The 12,855-nt window shown below is 32.8% G+C and overlaps 1 pseudogene; it reads right to left on the bottom strand.

Annotated features, from left to right (window-relative positions):
• Window positions 1-4,060: 4,060 nt before the first annotated feature.
• LOC136222571 (uncharacterized) lies at window positions 4,061-9,284 on the bottom strand (annotated as a pseudogene).
• Window positions 9,285-12,855: the final 3,571 nt, after the last annotated feature.

Genomic DNA, 12,855 nt, shown 5'->3' with positions numbered 1-12,855 from the left:
AGAAGGAACACAAATGATTCTATACACAACTATTACGTAAATTAAAAATACCTGCTGATCGGTTAGAAGAGCGCCCACGACTTCGAGACGAACTGTAATTCCGAGCCCGTCCACGACGACTGTCACGATACTCCCACGCACTGGGCATACGTTTGGTTGATGATCCTTTTGGTCGTCCTCGAACATCGGCTTTGACTTCCGGTTCACAATACCTAGCTTCGTCTGGATGAAGTTGCCGGTGAATAAATTGAGAAACATTGCGTATACAGGTTGGATCACTTTTATCGACCTCGTCAACAAGAGAGTGAAAGTATTCCCGCTCTTCGATCCCATGAACATACTCCAAATTGCCACTAGTATCAGGTTGACCAATGACAAGTGTTTTCCAAAATGGATGTATCTTTGAAATACTTACCGATTTACCTGAACGACACGCTCGGCTAATCTCGCATGCACACGGAATCTGGTAAGAGGTCCTCAACATATGACCGCAACGTTCGTCCACTTCATAACTCAACTTTTTCATTCGCAAATATTCAGTACCAAGCAACACCAAACAGTGGTGGGAAACTTTGCACGACAACATTTCGAACGGAGGTCCGGAATGCGATACAAGCTTTTTCTATCTTGAAGCTTCAAGAGTGCCCCTGATACGAAGAAACATATAGTATGAATCAAAATACATATTACTAAATTCAAATATAATAATAACAGTAATGAAATGGAATAAATTTATACTTGATTTTGACGACTTGCAAATCAATTTCATGGTGAACCTTGGCCCAAACTGTATCGAGGGATCCAGTAGAGAAATTCAGCCATCTCTTCAAAGAAGAATGTTCACTCTCCACTCTACAGGTTGTTGTGTTGCCAAAATGTAAGAAATCTTTAGTCCACGCAACAACAAACTTCTCTTTGTGGACTAACCATGTATTCTCAACATAAGCTACCACATTACCTATCTTTCCCATTGTATCCTTCATCTTGGCCACTTCCAACTCATATTCATCTACTGTTTGAGAATTTATTATTTTCTTCCATCTGCCATTCTTCAATTTTGAAGCAAAATTCATGTCTCCACCCATGAGTTTGTAGACTCTGTTTTCTACATCCTTGTTAATGTGCCAAGTACACAACATGTGTGCAGAATCTGGAAAAACCTCTCTAACAGGCCTCATCAATCCCAACTCTCTATCAGTCAAAATAACTGTCGAGTTCATGTCAAATCCAATCAAATTCCTCAAACACTCCATAACCCAACGGTAGCTAGATTCGGTCTCATCCTGCATAATCGCATACGCGATTTTGAAATTGTTGTTGCATGGAGTCATCCCAACAATTTCGAAGAATGGCATTCTGTACTTGTTGGTCTTGTATGTTGAATCCATGCCAATATACCAGTGGTATGTCCGTAGTAATTCAACAGAAGCTGGATGTGCCATAAATACATGTGTTAACACATTAGTTTCCGAATCAGCAAGCGAAGCATGATAATACTTGTTCGTGACGGCAAGGTGGAAAAACTGACTAATCATATCTCTACCCTCAAACCCATCCTTCCTCAACCGGTCTCTATAATTGTATACATGCTTTATTGTTGGGTTATCTTCTGGATGTTTCGTACGAAGTGCCGTCATAATAGCACACGGCTTTGCTTGATACGAACTCATGTCATGCACAATTAGCTTCGCTGCTGGACTAAGACCGCTAATCTGTCGGTGTCCCTCCGCATAAACTATCATTTCATGATTATGCGTACTCTGCTCCCCAGCATTAGCAACAATCTGTCAACCCGAAAAATCTTGCAACTGCCTGACTTTTAGCCGAAATGGACAGCCACACGCTTTAGTTTTTGTTTTCCTACTTAAACCATCTTCTAAGGGAATAGGCAATCCTCTATACCGTTCGCCACGTGAACATCTCAGAAGAGTTTGTTTACCTCCGTGTTTATACGAAGAAATAACGATCTCGAAACCATTTTTGATTGCAATGTTTTTCGCCCATTGAATTGCTTCCACATTTGTTTGAAATACCGTGCTCGTTATGAAATAAGGACTATAATCGATTCCGTCGCCAACCCAAACTCTAGCTGCCTCCTGAAAATACATGCAAAACGGACTAATGTTAGATTAGTCGCAAAACGGGTCCTTGGACCTCCTGCACATAGGCAGGCGGGTCCAGGACCCGCCAACATTTAAAAGGAGGCGGGTCCAGAACCCGCCTCCATTCAGACGCGGGCGGGTCACGGACCCACCCCCCTTAAGACGAGGGCGGGTCCAGGACCCGCCCCCCTTCAGACGAGGGCGGGTCATGGACCCGCCTACGTCTGAACCGGGGCGGGTCCTGGACCCGCCCAAGTCTTAAGGGGGGCGGGTCCGTGACCCGCCCCTCACAAAATTAAAAAAAATAAAGCAATTTATAACTTAAATTTAAAAAATTTTAAAAAATATTAAATCATTACCTCATCTTCGGAGTTTTCGTGTTCCGACGTTCTCGGATCCATAATTTTTTGTTACGTGCTTTGTTCGGGTGTGAGAGAGAGAGAGAAGGGTGATTTCAAATTTTTTAAAAAAATAATGGAAGGGGCATAATGGGTATGTAAGGGGCGGAGGCTGTAAAAAAGGGGCGGTGTACGGTAACGCCCTATTTTTAAATGGAATAGATGACAAAGAGGTGATGTGGCACGTTGACCGACGTTGACCAGTCATTTTAACCGGCCATACACCAAAGTGGGAGGTCACCTATAAGTTCGTGTATATTAGTGTGACAAATTGAAGGTTGTACACCAAAGTGTGAAATTGGGTAAAGGTTGTACACCATTCGTGAAATTTACCCGTATAACAAACCACAATATTTGCCTAAATTAAGCATTTGTTTATGGTTTGTTATACCACGGATACCTATTTGCAAAAACATCCAAACCACGAGTATCTATTTGCAAAAATATGCAAACCACATGTACCTATTTGCAAAAAACACGCAAACCACAACAATTTATTTGAAATTAATTTTTATTGACTAAATTACCTTGGCCACGTCAGCATATAGATGGTGTCTTTACCGTTTCCGCGTTTTTGAAAAACGGAGCATACCACATGTATTTATTTGCTCGAAATCAAACCACATGTATTTATTTGCCAAAACTTGAAACCACAGGGGTTATATTTGAAATTAACCCAAAGAATTATTTGTTCATTAACCATATTCTCTCTAAAAAAACAGTGCAAACATATACTATTTATTGAGAAATTGTATTGTATGACAAACGCACTGTTAAAATTCTGAGAAATATGCCATAGTCAATGAAGTTATGCCGCATGTTAAAAAAAAAGCAAGAATCAAAGAGAATTATTTACTTATTTATTAGAATCTTTAGAGTGAAATATCAAAATTTAACTCAAAGTACTGGAATTCTCTTGACTTGTCGACCGAGTGGATGTGACGGTCGATGGATAACGAGTAGTGGTGGTGGGCGGTGAAGGAGAACGAACAGAGAAGTAAGGTTGTCGATGGTGGTGTTTTGTTTTGTTATAGCCGACGGTGGTGTCTTAGAGAGAAAGATGAGTTGAGAGAAGATATTTGTTATAGGGGAAGATGTAGAGAAAAAAGAGAGGTCATGCGTAACATGGAAAGATTAAAAATGAACATTTTTTTGCTGTTGATAATTTTGTTGGCTATGCCATATTATGTTAGGATTTTAATGTGGTACGTGTGATATATATAACATATCTACCATTAATTTATCTAGTAGTTTCATTTACAGTTTGATATTTATAAACGACGTGAGTTTGAGACACAAGGAGAAAATTAGAGAACCAATATATATATATATATATATATATATATATATATATATATATGTGTGTGTGTGTGTTTGTGTGTGTGTTTGTGTGTGTGTGTTAGATTTAGATCCGTGCAATGCACGAAATATTTTTTCATTTTAATTAAATTATATTTTTTTATTATAATTTTATTATAGACATCTATTATAGATTTGTAATAATACGTTATAAATTAAAAAAAATTAAATAAATTTATTTAAAAGTATACAATAAATGATTCAATTGATATTATTAAAAACTTCCTTGAAAACTACATTCTGAGTACAATTTTTTGTTTTATTTTCTTCATCACAAATAAGGATTTTCAATCCTCATTTACTTGTAACTCTAGAAACTGCTACATACATTTGACCATGGCTAAAAACTAGTCGAGTAAGATATAATCCAACATGTGCAAGCGACTGACCTTGACTTTTATTATTGTTATGGCAAAGCAAACAACCAATGGATATTGTCTTCGTTGAAATCTGAATGGTAACTTTATATCTGAGGGAGTCAAAGCAAGTCGAGTAATGAAAACCTTTTGTCCAATATTACAACCCGTAATTTTCCTTGCTTCAATGACATGTTTTCCTAATTGAGTTACCACTAAACGGATGCCATTACATAAGCATGGAGTTTGATATATATTGCGAAGTAGCATGACAGGTATTCCAATTTTCAATTTTAACTTGTGATTCGGCAAACCCGATGATTTTATACTATTTAGAAATTCTGGAGTGTAGACATCATCCTGACTTGATGAAGCATTTTCAACTCGACAAATAGTATCTGAACTTAAATAGCATATTTCATCATCGGGCCAAGCAGACAACATGTATTCATTGACTCTATTTACAATATCCAATGTTGGTGCAAGAATTGCACGTTCTTGTAAGTACTTTGGATTGGCGCTATTCTCCAACAGACTTGGATATGTGCTTTGGACAATTGCTCCAATTGGATCCCCTGTATCTTTAATGAGCAAATCTTCAGGTATGCAAAATGTAACTTCACCATCATTTGGCTCACCAACGGTTCCATTCCCAATGCTTACAATCCATTCAGAAAACCATCTTAACTCTTATATATCCTTAAGTGTATCCCCAGATTGAAGTCGCATGTTTTTCGCTAGCTTAAGCACTTTATAGTATTTCCACAAATAAGAAGCATTTATAGTAGCTGATACTATATTTTGTCTACTTCTTTTTGGAATGACAGACAATATTTGTCTGAAGTCTCCACAAAAAACAACCACCTTTCCACCAAATGGCAAACTCATGCTATTACTGTTATGAAACCGTAGGATATCTCGTAAAGTTCTGTCAAAAGCTTCAAAACAATGTTTATGTACTATTGGTGTCTCATCCCATATAATAAGTCGTGCTCTAATAATTAGCTCAGCCAAAGGACTTCCTTGCTTAATTTTGCAAGTTGAATCTTCATTTATAACAATGGGTATACCAAACCTTGAATGTGCAGTCCTGCCACCAGGCATAAGAAGTGAAGCTATTCCGCTTGATGCTACTGTGAGGACAACCTTTGGATCTTAAAACAGATGAAAGAGTTCTCCATATGATGTCTTCCCAGTACGTTCATATCCATAAACAAAAAAAAAAACCCCACCATCTTTCTTTCCTATTGCATCAATGATTGTTTGGAAAACCATTCTTTGATCATTGTTCAACAACAACATAAGATTTTGACTTTCTTCTGCCAATGACCGTCTATCGTAACAAAGTTCATCTTGAATGAGACTGTTGCTTCCTTCATAGATAAGATCTACATCAGGATTTTCTCTATCTCAAAAAATGCAAGGTTCTTCAATTGCTCATCGTTCATCAGTAGATCTATAAAAAGAAATATGAAATATTAGTAAATATTCTACTTCTACACTGCTTAGTGTATGATTATATTATGTATATATGTTTGGAAATTAATGTAGCCTAAAATGTATCACCTTGATTATTAAGGAGATTTCGTTGACAATGTAGAATGTCATCGGAAAGATGTTGCCATGTCTGATTCCAAACTATTTCAGGGCTTGTGATGCAGTTAGAAAACAACAAAGAAGCAAACAATAAGCAAAGAAAATGACATATTCCCCAAAAAGATGCTTCTTCTATATTCTTAGATAGTATAATTCTCCTGCCCCAGGATGGACGTAAAATATTCTACCTACATTCAATCTGCATTGTCTAGGACACCATTTCTTGATCTTTTTCACTGTGCCGGCAGTGTGATCATTTAATTCAACTACTTTCCAAACAAACTTATTTGGAAACTCAACATAAGTCAATTGTCTTGCTTCTGGGTATTCCTCATTTGCTTTCATCCATTGCAAAAACATAGTTTGTAATTCCCCACCTTTTTTAACAACATCCTCAATTGGATCATCATCATGAAATATGATACTTTGTTGATCTGGAAGATGAAATGTAAGTCTTTCCATAGCAGGTTCACGGTAATTAATTGGAAATGCAAATATTCTCCAAGCTGCCTCACAAGGAGAAATGTATCTGCAATCATAATACATTTTAACACATCCTTTGTGTGTTCATTATCCCCGTGTCCTTTTTTTTGATAAAACGCAGTGGTTATCCGATCATTGCCTTTGTTTATGTACTTGAACAAATATTTGATTGCCCTATGTTGGTTACACCATTCGACATTGATATGAGCATTAAACTTCAATAACATCTGACTATTGTATGGCACCACAAATCTATTATCAAGAAGAATGTGATTTTTCTCAACCGTCCTCCCATTATCCCTTCTCATATACACTGGATATCCATTTTCATCAATAGTCGTCTCCTTATTAAACTTCTTGGGGAAGTGTTTGGTACACCTTCCATCTTTCATGCATGGTGACCGTACATTATCAACACCACAAGGGCCATGAATCATAAACTTTTGTACTATATCATATAATTGCGGCTTCTCTAGAATATCGGGAATCTCAGCACAAATAATATTTTCAATGTCCTTTCCAGATGGATGCTTATCTTCTGGGTGCAAAAACAACAGTATATGCGCATGAGGGAGACCACGTTTCTGGAATTCAATTGTGTAAATTACTGGAAAAAAAGAAACCTGTAAGAGTATATAAAGTAATATATGTTTTCTACATTATAAAAAAAATGTGTAATTTTTTTAAAATGTCTTACATGCTCATACTCTTCCAAATATTGTCTCATTTTTCAAGTCACGAATAATCCAACTTCATCTTAAAAACTCTTGTTATTATATCAGGCCTGTCTTCTGGTCTCAAGCTATCTTTCTCAATGCATATTTGAATTTCAGGCCACTTTGAATTGCATGTGAAAGTAATAAAGATGTCTGGATATCCAATCCATCTACATATTGCCATAGCATCTTGATAGTTTTGTATCATGTACCTTCGAAAAGTGGTAAATATTTATATATCAAATAATTTTAAAGAATTATGTTGTACCAATTATTTATATACCATATGTGTCAACAATTTAAAAAATACCATATGAATTGTTAAGCATAATTTAGAAAATATATGTACCTGGCACTGCCAACATATGACGATGGAAGAATGATCCTTTTCCCACTTGAAGATGGATTGGTTTCACCTCTCAATACAGCTTCTGATAATCCCTTACATAAATCCGCTCTCAGATGTTTCTGGTTATATCTAATAAAGTTCAATCTTTCAGCCTCTATCACTGTGTAAGCATCAACCAAAAATTGCTGAAATAACTTCTTTGAATTCAAAATTGATGAACGTTCATTGGTTCGTTGTTGGATCCTGAAGCAAAAAAATTCATGCATACTAATTGTCTCTCGCTTTCCTTTCTTATCTCCACTAAACAAAATATCTTTTCGAAAACCATCTTCACCACGTGGAAAAAGCAATGGATATTGCATCGGAAGATAGGAGGGGTGCAACTCATTGATTCTCTTGAGCATACCAGTCTTAGACTCCATTATAATATCTCTAAAGTCTTCCGCAGTATCAACATCTCCTACTATTAACCCTGTAACTTCTGAAGCACTTGGCAAATTATACCTACGACCATCTATTTTTCTGCCACCAATCAAATGTAACTTCAAATCTTGACATTCATAAGCTTCTAGTCTGTCCCTAGCTAATCGAAATGATTGTGCTAAAACATTATTATGGTCTAACATGGTTTGAAGATCCTGAATAATGGAGTGGTCAAAATCCTTCTTTGATTTTGAAGAACTGTAAACAACAAATTAAAAATGTTATATTCCATTAAGGTTTTTTTTTTATTTTATAATGATAGCAATAACAAATCAATTAGAATCATACCCAATAGATCCTGCTCTGTTCGAAATCTCATTTTCAGTGTCGTAGATATATAACTGAGCGAACTTTGGATTTGACCCACTTTGTGGCAGGGAGGCTACCAATCTTATGACAGTTTTGACCGCTGAGTCTAAATACATACAGACCATTTCCGTTGTTTAATGAGCCCATTGATGTAAAGGAGAACATCATATTATATGCTCGTATGTTTTCTAAGAACGTTTTACTTATGTGATCCATTCCAAACAGGAGATTCTTCAATGTGTCTGGTACATCTCTCAAGTATGGTATTTTAATTTTGCCACCACCACAGCAGAGTGTAAATACAGGTGTAACACACTTTTGATTCTTACGAATTCGCTCATCAAACCACATCAGTGCGCCACAATTTGAACATGAATATTCTGGAGCGCCCAAATCCAAAATATCTAAATTGCGGAAAAAAACACAATTGAAAAAAATAAAAACTTATACCGAGATTAGAGTCATTATCACCTTGGTTGATATTGTTTGGATCTTTTACTTGTTTAGATGTTGAGGATGAAGAAAAACAATGTTTTGCTGCATACGATATATAGAATTTGAAAACTCTTAAAAAAATATCAATAAATACCCGTATTATTATGTAACTAATTAACTATAGTAATTTTTTTTTTTGTTTTTGAAATTAACTATAGTAATTGATGTGTGCAAATAAATAGAAGGTATATACAAAATGACTCTATTTAACTCTAAAAAGTTACCTGTTTGTAACATATTAATGTTGAAGATGTTACTTTGTGAGGACGGTTCTGATATTGATAATGGAGAAAAATAGCGTGTCTCTACAAATGAAGGTTAAAATTCATTATTAATACATAAAATAATAAAATATTTTCAAAACAAATAAAAATATTTATTACCATTAGTTACGTGTTGTAGATGAATTCGTTTGTATCAATTCTCTAGAAAATTGGTGAGGTTGTTGCAATTAACATTTCCATCTTCTAAAAAGTACATTTTTAAGAACAATTCCAAAATTAGTTAATAATTAGTAGTGTTGTCTAAAAAATATATATAGGTTATAAAAAACCATTGATTTTATGTCACATACCTTCATGCTCCAAAACATTATTGATTTTTCGTTTTCCTCGCATCTTATTTTGCCTATTCATCATTGCTTCGCGATATTGTTGTTGCCAATTCTCCTTTGATATTAAAATTTAGTCATTGGTGATATATATTAATCAAATCTTGTAAAAAAAATATACTATATTCTATACTAGGTCCATTATTATGATGAGTTCCTTTATCAATAATGATTATAGCTAGATTAAACTCAAGTATGCATATATATATAATAGATTTTTTCTAAATATTAGTATGTATATTTACTTGTTCAGACGTAGAAATTTTTTTCACTCTGTCATCAATACTTGCAAAGAACGAAGGAAACAGTAGAAATTTGACATTAATTTAGCAATGATCATTAGTTAGTGATTTCATTAGCCCATACAGGGAATGTAAATTATTAAATAAGTGTTTGATTTAAATGAAAAAAGAAAAAAATTAAAATATTGAAATTATTATAATTAAAAATTCCAATTCCTAAGATTCTGTGCATAGAATAAAGCATATTAATGTAGTTGAGAAATTCATATTATTTTTTTTTTTTTTTTTTGAATGAGGAATTCATATTATTAAAAACTTATAATCAGGACTTTTAAAAAAATGGAAATAACTATTATAATTGCACTTAGTTAACAGAAACTTGAACCCCTTATTAAGGGTATCCTGATTATAGGTTTTTTGAAAAGATATTGCACGGATTGGAAATGAAAAACCTATAATCAGGATTTTTTCACGATAATTATGAGGATTTTTTTGGTGCCATAGCCTGAATGTAAGGGTTCAATTATCCTTAAAAAAACTTATAATTAGGATTTTTTCACTAAACCATTTTTTCCTCCAATTACTAAAAACCTATAATCAGGACTTAAAAAAAAGGGTTAAGGTGCAAAAATACCCTTAACGTTTTGGGTCAGGAGCAATTTTACTTTTAATGTCTAAAATAGTGCAATTTTACCCCTAAACGTTGATAAATTGGGTCAATTTGAGAAATAATTCATCAAACTGTCTTCTCAGTTATTAATCTTGTTATCTACACTTCACACGTTCGTTATTTTATTAGTAACAAATCACAAACATGTGTTGGGATGTGAAAAAAAATATTGCCTTTTTGTACGAATTAGACCAAAAAATTAAAAAATCCACCGAATTTATAAATATTAATCTCTAATTCTATTATTAAATTATAAAAAACATGAAATCCTTTTTTTGGAACGAAGTTATGCAATTGATGCAGAATAAGGAACACAAATATCTGTGTTTTATAATAGTATCTGAAATGATTGAAAATATTAACGTTAGGGGTAAAATTGCTATTGGCTTTCAACGTTAGGGGTAAAATTGCACCATTTTAGACGTTAGGGATGAAATTGCTCATGACCCAAAAGTTAGGGATATTTTTGCACCTTAACCCTAAAAAAAACTATAATCAGATATATTCTTATAATTTTCTTATTACAATATTTAATCAAATGGTTTTATATTCAATTATTAATTTAAAAATTGAATTTTTTTAAACCTAATCAAATAATTTAATTAATACGTATTTCAGTCGGTTTGGTTATTTCCGTTATTTTAGCATAAAAACCGAATCGACAGATATTATCGATATATTTCAATATTTAAAATCGGAACCGAATCTAATAGATCGAAAAACCGAAATTCATCGGTTCACTCGGTAATTTTGATCCGCTTATTTTTTAATACAGTAAAGCTCCTTCTTTGGACACCCCTAAAAATTATTGAATTATGGGCCATTAAAGTGTTTTGCAAGTGTGAACTTTACGTGTGGCTTTACTATCGGGATGGTGATCGTTTTTGTTATAGTAAAAGTTTGTTCATGCAATAATAATTTATCACAGCCTATCTTAAGAACTATCTACCAATTATAATATATTCAGGCACAATTATAATTTATTGTTAATGTGAAAGACCCATCTAACAAAATTAATTACCATCATTAGTACATTAAAAAATAAAAGATGAGGGGTCTTAAGATGCTTTTGCCTAACTAATAGTAATAAATAAATATACTTAATTTAAATATTTACCTATTTGATCCACTTTAGTTTTTAAAATTCTTTTTTGTGAGCAAAGTTCCATCAGCTTATTTTTCCGATTAATCTTTGCAATACGACTTTGTAATTTTTTAATGTCATTGGATATGAGATGTTAATTACTTGATGTCATCTGATCACAACATGTATCCATAAATCAATAATAACATAATTTAATATAATTCAAATTCAAATTAAAGAAACAAAACATTAAAATTCACAGCATACCTAAACTTTGTAGTTTTTCACCACTGTCAAAATCAATTAAACTCAACAAACTGAACATAAAATTCATATAAGCCAAACATAATTTGATATGATTGAAAATCAAACCAATAATTATCTGAACTATATGAATATGATCTTTTTTTTAATAAGAGGAAAAATAGAAAATGAAAAAAAATCAGACACAAAGCTAAGCTAAATAAGAAAGCCACGTACCTAAACTGAGCTTTGAACCAAAAATCAACCTGCAAAAAAAAATGTTAGATTAGGAAAGACACTAAGAAATAAAAATAGAAAAAACAAATAAAATATTGTCTCATTATAACATCACTTACGAAAGATGAAACCTTTAATTAGTTGATGTCAAATAGTATTATTTATAGGTACAAAAGTGTTTGGTTCTATTAAGGATCGTAATTAGTTTAGAATCTATTGTTGTACATATCACTAAGGAATATTATTTATTATATTTGGGGTATAAGTGTTTGGTTGCACTAATATCTACATACAATAGATACGGTAAATATTGTTATTTATTTTAATTTTTTTAAAGAGTTTAATTTGAAATATACATAGCTAGTGTAGTGTAGATAGATTAGACTGCATAATTAGTTTCAATGCTTTAAGTGTAAAAAACTGTCAGTGTAGATACTTTAGTCCATCTATTCTACTATAGTTCTCTTTTCTTTTTTAATTTTTTATAAAAGGTAGTTTATTAAAATAATAAATAACAAAATGCATGTAGGTACCTTAGTCCATCTATTCTACTACATTTCTCTTTTCTTTTTTTAATTTTATAAAAGGTAGTTTATTAAAATAATAAATAACAAAATGCACTTTCGGAAAATTAAATTAATTAATATGTAAAATAATAATATAGGTACAATACTTATTTAGCTCACAAACTAAGTAAAATCATCAATTAAGTTTTCATTCTAAATAAAAATCATCAATTGAGGCCTCACCGAAAATCAATGAGTTAATAGTTTCAAACCCTCTTTTCGAAGCTAATTTTGAACCAACACAGAGATTATTACAGTCTATATCTAATAGTCACATTTTCTGATTTTAAGATATGATTATAACTTAATTAATGATTTTTACTTAGTTTAAGGACCTGATTGATGATTTTAATAGTTTACGGTGCTAATTGACTTTGAAACTTTAATTTGCAAAGATAAATAGATGTAATGCCAATAATATATAATAGTTTAGAGTGATAATTCACTAATTCATCTTTGTCCAATTCATTCTTTAGATTGATTAAAATACATAGCTAGTTCCACCTCTTCAACTACATGAATAATATCTATTTATATATAAAACATAAACACTAACA

This window comes from Euphorbia lathyris, chromosome 3 (assembly GCF_963576675.1).
Source record: "Euphorbia lathyris chromosome 3, ddEupLath1.1, whole genome shotgun sequence".
Lineage (NCBI taxonomy): Eukaryota > Viridiplantae > Streptophyta > Magnoliopsida > Malpighiales > Euphorbiaceae > Euphorbia > Euphorbia lathyris.
This window is presented reverse-complemented; position numbering and strand designations above follow the sequence as displayed.